At 37.8% G+C, this 14,641-nt stretch overlaps 1 pseudogene; it reads left to right on the plus strand.

Moving 5' to 3' along the window:
• The window catches only part of LOC102747066 (7-methylguanosine phosphate-specific 5'-nucleotidase pseudogene), a 20,069-nt pseudogene extending 5,864 nt beyond the window's left edge, over nucleotides 1-14,205 (plus strand).
• Nucleotides 14,206-14,641: the final 436 nt, after the last annotated feature.

The following is a 14,641-nucleotide window of genomic DNA, read 5'->3' on the forward strand; positions in this document are numbered from 1 at the left end:
CTTGCCATTTGCAACGATGTGAATGGAACTGGAGGGTGTTATGCTGAGCGAAATAAGTCAGTCAGAGAAAGACATGTATCATATGACCTCACTGATATGAGGAATTCTTAATCTCAGGAAACAAACTGAGGGTTGCTGGAGTGGGGGGTGGGGTTGGAGGGATAGGGTGGCTGGGTGATAGACATTGGGAGCGTATGTTCTATGGTGAGCACTGTGAATTGTGCAATCCTGTTGAATCACAGATCTGTACCTCTGAAACAAATAATGCAATATATGTTAAGAAAAAAAAAAGAAGAAGATAGCAGGAGGGGAAGAATGAAGGGGGGAAATCGGAGGGGGAGATGAACCATGAGAGACAATGGACTCTGAGAAACAAACTGAGGGTTCTAGAGGGGAGAGAGGTGGGGGATGGGTTAGCCAAGTGATGGATATAAAGAGGGCATGTACTGAATGGAGCACTGGGTGTTATGCATAAACAATGAATCATGGAACACTACATCATAAACTAATGATGTAATGGATGGTGATTAACATAACAATAAAAAATTTTTTAAAAAAGAAACTCACGGGTTGAATGAGTAGTACAGATAGAAATAGAATGGATCTGGTGAGAAAACTTCTAAAGACTTCAGCTTTGGACTATGTAAGTTTAAGATGCCTATGGGGGGGCAAAAGATGCCTATGGGATTTAAAACTTTATTAAGAGGGTGGATAACTGTTCTTACCACAATTAAAAAAAAATACAATAAAAGAAAAAATGCCTATGAAAGTTCAAGGAAGAAATATCCAGTGGATATTTAAAAAATATAGTTCTAGATTTCAAGAAGGAGTTCAGACCTGAAACAAAAAATCAGCTTAACTGGAACATGTTGATGAGGAGGAAGTGTCTACAGATGCAGCAGAAGACCTAAGCAGGAATTAGATCATGATTTGGCTGGCCTTTATCAAGGGGAAAGGGAGACAAACATAAACAAATGCTAGAGAAATCGTTCTGACTCCTACCTGGACAACCAATGGGGTAGAAGACAGAAGGTAGGAAATCAGTTAAGAGACTATCATGTTAATCTGGGTAAAAAATTATTATGGCTAGTGGAGTGGAACGGTGGAAATGAAAAGAGGTAAACTAACTCAAAAGGTAATAACAGTTTCCAAAGAATAGTCATGGATTATCCCAAGTTCATGCCTTCAATCAGTTGCAAAATTGGGCTGCAATGCAAATTTTTTCTAAATAGAAAGCTGGTGTTTCTCTCAGTATATTGCCTATATGCCGGGCTGGGAATATTTATCAACTAAATTCACTTATTCTAGCAGCAATCATTGCCACCACCAGTTATGTAGCTTATCTCCGAGGGTACTGAGAAAGCATGAAAACAGATGAGTGAGAGGCTTTATTTCACGACACACCTAAACCAGGAATCTGAGATGCTCATTTAGGATGTTTAAATTCAGGGTATTTAAAAATGCCACATAGTTATTGTAATGTCTTTTGTGCTCAAGTAAATAAAGCTGTACAGAGTACCCTGTTTCTTTCTGTAGGTACATTCCAGTGCCACAAGAGAGACTAGACATGATCAAAGGAATCACATAAGCTCTGCATGCTTTTGGTAAAGGATTACTTAAGGCTTGTGGCTGATAGACATTACCACCACATGGCATAAGGCCAACAAAATATTAAGCAAGTTTCCAAAAGCATATTTCAGGACCCCCTGGAAATTAACAAGAAGCATGAGTTACAAAATTGATTTCCATTGTCAAATGTGTGAAGAAGCAAAAACGGGACCTGTCAGCATATTTTGACAATTATATACTTGGCTTGGTTCTTGTAAAAATGCAATTATGGCCTTTCTAGATGTTTTTCAATATTGTTATTTCACTTTTCAGCTTCACCTCATCCCTGTATCCACTTTCTTTCTGAATCCTTGGTCTTCTGGGTGTCCTTACAGTGCCTCTGCTCTCATATAGCAATCCACTCTTGCTATTTACCTCTACTTTCAAATTTTAGTTTCCTCAGCATATCCAATTGCATTTTATACTTTTAGAAGGGAAGTGACTGTTGCAACTCTTTGGGGACTTTACATGGGCATAGGACAACCTTATTTTCTGAAGCAAACACTGAAATAAATCACCCAGTAAACAATTTATTTTTTTATTAAATTTAATTAGCCAATATATAGTACACCATTAGTTTCAGATGTAGTGTTCAATAAATTATCAGTTGCATATACCACCCACTGCTCATCACATCATGTGCCCTCCTTAATGCACATCACCCAATTACCCCATCCAGCCACCCACCTCCCTTCCAGCAACCCTCAGTTTGTTTCCTATAGTTAAGAGTCTCCCATGGCTTTTCTCCCTCTCTGATTTCATCCATTCCATTTTCCCTCCCTTCCCCTATGATCTTCTGTGCTGTTTCTTATATTCCACATATGAGTGCAACCATATGATAATTGTCTTTCTCTGATTGACTTATTTTGCTCAGTATAATACCCTCCAGGCCCATCCATATCACTGTAAATGGTAAGTGTTCATCCTTTCTGATGGCTGAGTAATATTCCATTGTATATATGAACCACATCTTCTTTATCCATTCATCTGTTGATGGACATCTTGGCTCTTTCCATAGTTTGACTATTGTGGACATTGTTGCTATAAACATTGGGGTGCAGGTGGACATTCTCATGAGCATGGAATATTTTTCCATTTCTTTATGTCTTCCTCAATTTCTTTCACGAGTGTTCTATAGTTTTCTGAGTACAGATACTTTACCTCTTTGGTTAGCTTTATTCCTATGTATCTTATGGTTTTTGGTGCACTTGTAAATGGGATCAAGTCCTTAATCTCTTTCTTCTATCTCACTGTTAGTGTATAGAAATGCAACTGATTTCTGGTGCATTGATTTTATATCCTGCCATTTTGCTGAATCCCTATTTGAGTTCTAGCAATTTTGGGGTGGAGTCTTTTGGGTTTTCAACATAAAGTATCATGTCGTCTGTGAAGAGCGAGAGTTTCACTTCTTTGCCAATTTGAATGCCTTTTCTTTTTGTTGTCTGCTGAGGCTAGGACTTCTAGTACTATGTTGAACAACAGTGCTGAGAGTGGGCATCCCTGTCATATTCCAGACCTTAGCGGAAAAGCTCTCAGTTTTTCTCCATGGAGAATGATATTTGCTGTGGGCTTTCTGTAGATGGCTTTTTTGATATTGAGGTATGTTCCTTCTATCCCTACACTGTGGAAAGTTCTAATGAAGAAAGGATGCTGTATTTTGTTAAATGCTTTTTCTGCATCAATTGAAAGGATCGTATGTTTCTTGTCTTTCTTTTATTAACATTGATTTGCAAATGTTGAACCACCCTTGCATCCCAGGAAAAATCGGACTTGGTCATGGTGAATAATCCTTTTAATGTACTGTTGGATCCTATTGGCTAGTGTCTTGGTGAGAATTTTGACATCCGTATTCATCAGCGATACTGGCCTGTAATTCTCCTTTTTGGTGGGGTCTTAGTTTTGGGATCAAGGTAATGCTGGCCTCATAGAATGAATTTGGAAGTTTTCCTTCCACTTCTGTTTTTTTGAAACAGCTTCAGAAGAATGGGCATTCGTTCTTCTTTAATTGTTTGGTAGAATTTCCCTGGGAAGCCATCTGGCCCTGGACTCTTGCTTGTTGGGAGATTTTTGATTATTGCTTCAATTTTCTTGCTAGTTATGGATCTGTTCAGGTTTTCTATTTCTTCCTGTTTCAGTTTCGGTAGTTTATACGTCTCTAGGAATGCATCCAATTCTTCCAGATCGCCTAATATTTTAGCATACAGTTGCTTATAATATGCTCTTATAATTGTTTGTATTTCTTCAGTTTTGGTTGTGGTCTCTCCTCTTTCATTCATGATTTTATTAATTTGGGTCCTTTGCCTTTTCTTTTTGATAAGTCTGCCTAGGGTTTTTTCAATCTTATTAATTCTTTCAAAGAACCAGTTTCTAGTTTTGTCGATATGTCTTACTGTTCCTTTGGTTTCTATTTCATTGATTTCTGCTCTACTCTTTATTATTTCTCATCTCCTGCTTGGTTTAGGCTTTATTTACTGTTCTTTCTCCAGCTCCTTTAGGAGTAAGTTTAGCTCGTGTATTTGAGACTTTTCTAGTTTCTTGAGAAAGGCTTGTATTGCTATGTACTTCCCTTTTAGGACCACCTTTACTGCATTCCAAATGTTTTGAACTGTCATGTTTTCATTTTCATTTGTTTCCATGAATTTTTTAAATTCTTCTTTAATTTCCTGGTTGACCCATTCATTCTTTAGTAAGAAACTCCTTAACCTCCAAGTGTTTGAGTTCCTTCCAAAATTCCTCTTGTGATTGAATTCAAGTTTCAAAGCATTGTGATCTGAAAATATGCAGGGAATAATCCCAATCTTTTGGTATTGATGGTGACCTGATTTGTGACCCAGTATGTGGTCTATTCTGGAGAAAGTTCCATGTCCGCTTGAGAAGAATGAGTATTCTGTTGTTTTAGGATGGAATGTTCTATATTTATCTGTGAAGTCCATCTGGTCCAGGGTGTCATTCAAAGAAAGCCTTTCTTTCTTCATTGATCTTCTGCTTAGATGATCTGTCCATTGCTGTGAGTGGGGTGTTAAAGTCCCTCACTATTATTGTATTATTATCAATATGTTTCTTTACTCTTGTTATTAATTGGTTTATATAATTGACTGCTCCCAAGTTAGGAGCATAAACATTTATAATTGTTAGATCTTCTTGTTGGATAGACCCTTTAAGTATGATGTAGTGTCCCTCTTCATCCCTTACTACAGTCTTTGGTTTAAAATCTTATTTGTCTGATATAAGGATTGCTACCCCAGTTTTCTTTTGGTGTCCATTACCAGGATAGATGGTTCTCCATCCCCTCACTTTCAGTCTGGAGGTGTCTTTGGATGTAAAATGAGTCACTTGCTGACTGCATATAGATGGTTCTTGCTTTTTTATCCAGTCTGATATCCTGTGTCTTTTGATTGGAGCATTTAGCCCATTTACATTCAGAGTAACTATTGAATGATATTAATTTAGCATCATTGTATTACCTGTAAAATCACTGTTTCTGTGTATTATCTCTTTCCCTTTCTGATCTCTGTTACTTTTTGGCTCTCTCTTTGCTTACAAGATCCCCTTTAATATTTCTTGCAGGGCTTAGTGATCATAAATTCTTTTAGTTTCTGTTTGTCCTGGAAGCTCTTTATCTCTCCTTCCATTCTAAATGACAGCCTTTCTGGATAAAGAATTCTTGGTTGCATATTTTTCTCATTTACTACCTGAATACATCATGCTAGCCCTTTCTGGCCTGCCAGGTCTCTATGGATAGGTCTTCTGCCAGTCTAATGTTCCTACCCTTGTAGGTTAACGACCTCTTGTCTGGAGCTTCTTTCAGGATTTTCTCTTTATCTCTGAAATTTGCAAGCTTCACAATTATATGTTAGGGTCTTGATCTATTTTTATTGATTTTGAAGGGGGTTCTCTGTGCCTCCTGGAGTTGAATAACTGTTTCCTTCCCTAGATTAGGGAAGTTCTCAGCTATAAGTTGCTTGAATATACCTTTTACCCCCCCTTTCTTCTTCCTCCGGGACCCCAATAATTCTAAAATTGCTTCAATTTATGGTATCACTGATCTTTTGAATCCTCCCCTTATGGTCCAGTAATCATTTATCTCTCCTTTGCTCAGTTTCTTTGTTCTCCATAATTTTACCTTCTATATAACTTATTCTCTCTTGTACCTCATTTATTCTAGCCGTAAGAGCCTCCATTATTGATTTTATCTCAGCAATACCCTTTCTGATTTCAACCTGACTAGATCTTAGTTCTTTTATTTCTCCAGAAAGGGATTTTCTAGTGTCTTCTATGCTTTTTTTCCCCAAGCCCAGCTAGTATCTTTATAAGTGTTTTCTGAATTCTAGCTCTGACATTTTACCAATACCCATATTTATTAAGTCTCTGGCAGTGAGTACTGTCTCTTGTTCTTTTTTTTGGGAATTTTTCCTTCTTGTCATTTTCTCCAGAGAAGAATAGATGAATGAGAGAACAACAACAAAAAATAATCAACCACAACTCTAGTGAAATATACACTAGACAAATAAGAAGAGATCAGAAACCAAAAAGGAAAAAAGAGACAATATAATTAAACAGGTAGACAGAACAGGGTGATACACTTGGTCCTGGGTGTATTTTGGTCTGTTTATTAGAAGACATTTGATCCCAAAATTGTAAAGAAAGTAAAATTTATACAAAAATAAAAGTGAACACAGTGGAAGGAAGCCAAAAATGAAGAATATATCTATAAAAATGAAAATTAAGAAAAAAACTTTAAAAAGAGTTGATAAAATAAGAAACTAGTTGAAAAGGAAAAAAAAGAAAAAATGAAAAAGAAAATTTTAAACTGAAAGACAAAGGAATCATGAGAAAAAACCCTCAAATTCTATATACTATTTTCCTCTAGCACTGGATTTTTTTCAGTTCTATGTGATCCATAAACTTGTTATTAGCCTGATGTTCTTGCTGGTCTTCTGGGGGAGGGACTTGCTATGCTGATTCTCAGGTGTCTTTGCCTGGGTGAAGTTGCACTTCCCCTGTCTAGGGGGCCAGGCTCAGTGCAAGCTGCTGTGGGTTGCTCTATGTAGCTTTTGTTCCCTGAAGACTTTCTATGATGCCTTAGAGGATGAAAAAAATAAAAATAAAAATGGCCCCCTGATCTCCAGCCCTGGAACTGAAAGATTGAGGCCCCCACTCTTCAGTGAATCCTCAGGGAAAAAGCAGTCAATCACTTTTGTGTTCACCAAACTCTACAGACTCCTGCAATGCGCATTGCACAGATCCTCCCTGGGGAAGGAGGAGGGTCACCGAGTTTCTGCCTCTTGCAGTCCCCCCGCTCAGAGAGTGGTCCCGGCATAGTACTGCAGTTCACAGATGATGGCAACTGAGCTGAGGGCCCACTTTTGGCTTCACTGAGTGTAGCCAGTTTCCCCACTCCAACACTTGGGAACTCTGCCAACTCAGGCACCCCTGTTCTTTCTGTGACCCTGGGGATTCTGAGACCACACTGTCCTACCTAGGATTCTGCTCCACTTTGCCACCTGAGCACCTTTCAGGCCGGGTCATTCCTTACATGAGCAGGCTTCTAAATGTTCCGATTTTGTGCTCTGGGGTATATCACTTTCTGGTAGCTGTCTTCCAGAGGCTCCCTCCCACTCACTGTTTATCTTCCAATATATCCCCTCAGGTTTACTTCTCTGCACCTCCTACCTTGCAAAAAGTGGTTGCCTATTTACAGAGTTGTAGCAATTATTTCCTTAGATCTCAGGTTGAATTCACAGGTGTTCAGAATGACTTGATAGATATCTAGCTGAATTCAAGGGACCAGATGAAACGAGGTCCCCTACTCCTGCCATCTTCCCTCCTCCTCTTAAACAATTTATTTTAAATACTGACACTTTGAACACAGAGTCCTCCTTATAAATCAGAATGTGTAATTACCACAATACTGTATTTGTCATACTGATAAGTTGCAAAGTTCGGACATAATAAATGGCTATTTATTTAGTTAGTTAACTTTTTTAAAATAACAGACTTAATTAATTCAGATAGATGAATGATTAATAGTAGGATTTCACACTGTGTGGAAGGGGTTCTTCTCACAAAATAGTATGCTTTTGTACATGTATTTTGTATGCATATAAGGTTATCCCTGATTTAAATACGTATACACAGTCTTACAGGCCTTTTAGATTCCTGGCACAGTGTACATGTATGAGTGAATTGGGGGTGTACAAGTACTATCCATTAAATGAGTAGCTCTTTGCTAGATGTTAGGGGAAAACTAGGGTTTAGTAAATACAAGACCCAGTTCTCAAGAAGGCAAGGTAGACAAACATCTAGTTACACAGACACACCTAAATACAGACAATTATTAATGTAGGGATGTCTGGAGATTGTGACCATTGTGACCATGAGTTTGATGACAGATACAAGAAGTACCCAGCTTATAATCTAATTACTAATCTAATTACTGGTGTGTCAAGAAATTAGAAATATAACAACATGTCTAGTGCACATTTGGAAACAGAAACAAGGATTGCATGTTATCAAGAAGTTACTTAGTGTTAATTATTTGGTGGGGGAGAAGAAGAAAGAGATCTTGTTTGAAATGTTAAATGCATATTTTTCTTTAAAATTAACTTTTCTAATGCATATATATATATATTCACTTAGGGCTGAGATGAATGTAGTTGTATGTTCTAAATGAAGAAGGAAATAGAACAGAGATACTAGTTACAACATTTCCATCAACCCATCAGTATGAAATCTAGTGTTAGGTGTGTTTCTGTTTCAATATACCTTATTTCATATATTCTTTGATTCATTAGCCTTGAACTCACGGCCAATAGCAGTATAACTGATGCCTAAATGAGGCTTATCTAACTGACATATTTTCTCCTTAACACACATCACAGGCTTCCTGTTTTTAGGAACATCAGATAGTGTTTCAACACTATCTATGCTGAAGGGCCATTTTAAACAGTGAAATCACCACCAAAAAAAAAAAAACCCACAAAAATTCAAAAAATGTGACACTCAACAGACTGGGAAAAGAACACTTGCTTATGAGTGTGAGAACTGAAACAAGAAGGCAGTGCATACTCTTGGTTTTCAGCTGGGAAAGTGCATGTTGGGCAACTCAAACTTTCCCCTACCCTGCACATGGCTGCAAATGGTGCAAAAGCACTGCTAGTATCAATTTTGGGATTACAAATATATTTTAGCAAGCAGGTGAATTACAAAATAAAATTTGTAAATAAGGAAGTTTAACTATATATGAAGAAACAATGGATAAACATTGGACATCATACACACAGGAGGAAAAGGAAGAAGTGAACAAGCTTACTTCCTAAAGGTAGTTTTCAGGCTGCAAAGCAGAGAGGGAGAACCCAAATAGAAATGGGATGCTTTATTGAGTCAAGGAGACAGACACAGTTCAGTGAAGCTGATGCAACTAGAAATTATGAGACAGAATACTAGAAAACAGGGACATATATGCACATGCATACACATGCACACACACACACAGTTCCAGACATTGGCTGAGGAATCCTCTGTGTCTGAGTACTGACTTAAGTCAATGTCTGGAATCTCCATAAGTTCGAAAAGAACATCCAGAAAGTAATTGACCAAACAATTCTCAGAGTAACACAGGGATGGGAACAATTTGTGTTTCTTCAGCCAAAGTAAAGAGACCTCATCATATGTGGGGCATTAGAAAAACTCCTCAAAAGGGTGTGGCCATTGTAGTGGGGAAAGTTAGCCCAAGAGTAGGGACTGCTATGTATATGCCATATTCAAGATAATAAGTAAGCTTAACAGAATTGAAATAATATGGAAGTAACGGCATGCTAATACAAAAATTCAACATTTCTTAATGGAATGAAACAAACTCTAGTGCTCAACATATAAATTTACTATATCTGGTAATCAGTAGAAACCTACCAGGCAAAGAAGCAGGAACATACTGATAATAGGAGGAAAATTAATCATTAGTAACAGACACAAAATGAAAAAACAGTGTAATTAGAAGATAAGGTATGAAAGCAGCCCATGTTATCCATAGATGAATAAAGAAGATGTGACAGATATAAATATATATAGATATGTATATGATGGAATATTACTCAGCCATAAAAAAGAATGAAGTCTTGCTATTTGCAAATACGTGGATGAACCTACAGAGTATAATGTTAAATGAAATAAGACAGAAAAAGACAAATACCATGCAATTTCATTCATATGTGGAATTTAAGAAACAAAACAAATGAAAAAACAACAACAAAAAAAGAGACAAACAGAAAAATAGACTCTTAAATACAGAAAACAAACTGGTGGGTGCCTGAGGGGAGGCTGGTGGGAGGATGGGTGAAATAGATAAAGAAGATTAAGAATACTATTGTTTTGATAAGCACTGATAAATGAATGGAATTGCTGAATCATCATATTGTACACCTGAAACTAATATAACACTGTATGTTAATTATACTTCAATAAAATAATAAAATAAACAGCTATTAGAATATTATAAATATGCTTAAGAATGTAAAGAAAAAATAAACATAATAAAGAAAGAAATGGAAGATATAAAAATGATTCAAATGGCAATTTCAGAGATGAAAATATTAAAATCCAATAGAATTCATGGGAGAAATAGACAAATAATAGAGATTTCAATACTCCTCCCTCAGTAATTGATAGAACAACAGACAAGCAGACAAAAACTTCTGTAGTGCTATAGCCCTGTAACTATTAAAAAATTTAATTCATAATTAAAAATATTCCCCAAAGAAAATTCCAAGCTGAGGTTGCTCAACCAGTGAAGTCTATGAAATATTTAAGAAAAAAGGATACTAGGTCTATAGACATTCGTTCAGAAAATAGAACTGGAGACAACATCTCCCAGTTTGTTTAATGAGGATAGCATTACTCTGGTAGGAGAACCAGAAAAAAAGACATAATAAAACTATAGACAGGGGCGCCTGGGTGGCTCAGTCATTAAGCGGCTGCCTTTGGCTCAGGTCATGATCCCAGGAGCCTGGGATCGAGCCCCGCATCAGGCTCCCTGCTTGTCAGGAAGCCTGCTTCTCCCTCTCCCACTCCCACTGCTTGTGTTCCCTCTCTCGCTGTGTTTCTCTCTGTCAAGTAAATAAAATCTTAAAAAAAAAAGAAAAAAAAACTATAGACGTAAATATAAAAATGCTTAACAATTAACAAATTGAATGCAGCAATATATAAAATAGATAATAGAGCATGACTGAGGTGGGGAATTATACCAGGAATGAAAAATTGGCTTAATATTAAAAAATCAAACAATGCATTTACTATAATAATAGAATTTTTAAAATAACATGTGATTATCTCATTAGGTGCGCCAAAGCATTTGAGAAAATTCACATATTCATCCTAAAAATTCATAGCAAAATGTGATAAACTGATAAAAGACACAAACAGAAAATCTTCATTTAAAATCTTACTTAACAGTGAAATCCTGATTCCTATGACCCCCACAGACTGATAAGGTAAGAGTGTCCATTCCCATCTACTCCACTCATATTTGTGCTGGAGGACAGTGTAATAAGGCAATGAACAACAACAACAACAACAACAAAGAGTACTGATAGAAAAGGAAGATATAAAACTTCTTTAAATACAGACAACAGTATTGTCTAGAAAAGCATAAGGAATCTACAAACCAACTATTAGCGTAAGTTTAGCAAAGTCACAGGTAACAAAAATCAATTTATTATCATATATCACAAAAAAATTGAAGTTAAATAATACTATTTACAATGACATCAAAAATTAAATGCTTAGATATAGATTTAACAAAATTTATGTAAGATGTATACATAGAAAACTACAAAACATTCCTGACAAGAACTAAAGAAGTCCTAATTAAATAGAAGGATATAACACAACAGAAACAGAGCACTCAATATTACTAAGATGCCAAATCTCCCCACATTGAAACTCCATTGTTCAACACAATCACAATTAGGAAATATGACAAGCTGATTTAATATTTTTATGGAAATTCACTGAACTTAGAATAGGCAGAAGACAAAGAGAGAGAAAATTTGGAGAACTTCCAGTACCAGCTATCAAAACTTACTAGAAATAAGTCAGTCAAAGAAAGACAAATATTATATGATTTCACTCATACGTGGAATTTAAGAAACAAAACAAAGGAGGAAGGGGAACAGAGAGAGAAATAAGCAAACCAAGAAACAGACTCTTAACTGTAAAGAACAAACTGATGGTTATCAGAGGGGAGGTGGGTGGGGGATGGGTGAAATAGGTGATGGGGATTAAGGAGTGCACTTGTCATGATGAGCACCGGGTGATGTATGCAATTTTGAATCACTATATTGTACACCTGAAACTAATATAACACTGTAGGTTAACTAACTGGAATTTAAATAAAAACTTCAAAAACATTTACTAGAATGCTACAATTACCAAGACAGTGTGGTACTACTGTAAAGATAAACAAATAGATTAATGGAGTAATAATATAAAGTCCAAAAATAGACCCACACTGATATAATTACTTGATTTTTGACATAGGCATTAAAACACTTCAAAAATGAAAGAAAAATCTTTCAATAAATAATGCTAAAACAATTGGATATCAGTATAAAAAAGGAAAGAAAGAATCTTGAACATTACCTGACATCATATGTGAAAATTAAATACAGAATTATCATAAACCTAAATGTAAGAGCTGAAGCTTTATAGAAACAGGAGAACATCTTTGTGACCTTGAGTTAGGCAAAGATTTCTAACAAGACACAAAGAGCTTGAACTATATAAGAAGTATTCATAAAATGGACTTCAATAGAACTAAAAACTTTTGTACTCCAGAAGATAATTATAAAAAAATGAAAATGCCAGGGATGGACTTGGAAAAAATATTTTCAAAATATACAACAGATTATGAACTGTATCTAGAACACATAAAAAACACTGTTAAAAAATTATTCTGCCACTTGTTAAAACAGGAAGATTTTGTTCAGAACTATTTCAAATGGTGTTGGGACTATCACAACTGAGAGAGATCTGGCCCAAATCTAAATACAGCAGAGATAGCTGGGGACTTACAGATATCAAGCAGGTGAAGGGGTTGGTGGATGGAAAATCACTTATGAAGGGATATCAAGGGTAGGGTTATTCTTGCTACACTGCCTGTTTAAGACCATCTTGTCTATACAAGATTCTTGCTGAAGGCAGGCCAAGAGCTTAGACATCAAGAATGGAGGATGAAGAATTTGACTAGATAATCAAGGGTGATCAGATATCAAAGATAGAGGATTCTCTATCAACTAATTTAGCAACATTCTTGCCACAATTGGACTGTGAAGACTAAAGACAAGGACCAAGGATGGGGCCTAATCAAAAAAAGAGCCAGGAGTGCCATGGCAGAGAGGTGAGGCAGAAGGAAATGTCAGGGGCAGGCCCGGATCCCCAGGGCTCTCCAAACCCTTCCCCCTCCCCGGGGGCCCTGCCATGCCACCCTGGCCAGTAAGCACCCTGAGTCAGGCCAGAGCCCCCTTCATCCCCCTCCCCACCCCTGTACCCCAGCCTTACAAAGCTGCTGAGCTGTCCTGAGCTCCCCCTGGGCCCAGTGTGGAGCAGGGGTCAGTGCTTCTCTTGGGTCTCGGGACAGGTGAGAACCCTGAGGAAGGCCAGGGCCCCGATGCTGGCAGCCTGGGCAAGTGCAAGAGATTGTTGGCACCCTCTGCAGGGGTGGAGGAGAAGGCTTACAGGTCATTTCTGATTTTGACTTGACCTTGAGCAGGTTTGCACGTAATGGATGGACTTGTAAGTAGCGATGGACTTCTTAAAACATTCTAGATAGCAGCAAGATTATCAGTGAGCAGTACTGGAATGAGCTCAAGGGGCTCCTTCACTACCATTACCCAGTTGAGACTGACCCACACTGGACCATCATAGAGAAATTACTTCATATGATGGATTGGTGGACCAAAGCACATGTCTCCCATGCCAGCAGAAGATTCAGAAGTTTCAGATGGCCCAGGTGGTTAAAGAATCCAATGCAATGCTTAGGGAGGGATACAAGACGTTCTTCAATATCCTCTACCAACATAACCTTCCCCTTTTCATCTTTTCCACAGGCATTGTTGATATCCTAGAGGAGATTATTCGACAGATGAAAGTGTTCCACCCCATCATCCACATTGTGTCCATAATTACATGGACTTTGAGAAAGACAGTTTCCTACAGGGATTCAAGAGCCAGCTCATATGCACAGACAACAAGAACAGCTCTGTTTGTGAGAACTCTGGGTACTTCCAGCAGCTTCAGGGCAAAACCACATCCTCCTGCTGGGAGACTCCATGGGGGACCTCACTATGGCTGATGCGATTCCTGGTGTGGAAAGCATTCTCAAGATTGGTTTCTTGAATGAAAGGTGGAAGAGTGGCCGAAGCACAACACAGACTCTTATGACATTGTGCTAGAGAAGGACCAGACGCTGGATGTGGTCAACAGGCTTCTACAGCACATCCAGCACCATGGGTACTGGACAGAGACAGAGGGCTCCTGCATGTGCAGGTGTGGGGCCAGGTGCTGCAGGCCATGGAGAAAAAGGAGCCTCACCTAGAGGCTGCCCTGCTGGGAGCACTGCTCCTCCCTGGGTGTACAGAGAAGAGTCCAGGGTGGTGCAGCTGCTGAGTCCATGTCCCTCTCTCCTTTCCCAGCACCTTCTGTTGTATTCTTCAGAGGCATGCAGGAGGCTCTGCCAGGTGGAAGGGCCAATTAGAGGAACACAAGACCTATAGGGTGTTAGTATTCTAGGGACCAATTGGTCCAAAGATTCTTTTTTCCCCAAAATTTTAAACATGGGAAGCTGTTCTTCAGACAAATCTAATGGGTGAAACAGATCAAAATTTTTTAAAAAAGGAAAAACAAAACAAAAAACAAAAGGAGGGCCTGAGAATCTATCTGAAGTTTGGTCAAAGAGAGTCTATGTCAAAAATTACAACTCAGTGTTAAGAAGACAATTAACTAGATTCTTAAAAAGAAAGATCTGAATGAAAATTTA

Source organism: Leptonychotes weddellii, chromosome 5, assembly GCF_054177405.1.
Source record: "Leptonychotes weddellii isolate Sample4059 chromosome 5, ASM5417740v2, whole genome shotgun sequence".
NCBI classification, from domain to species: Eukaryota; Metazoa; Chordata; class Mammalia; order Carnivora; family Phocidae; genus Leptonychotes; species Leptonychotes weddellii.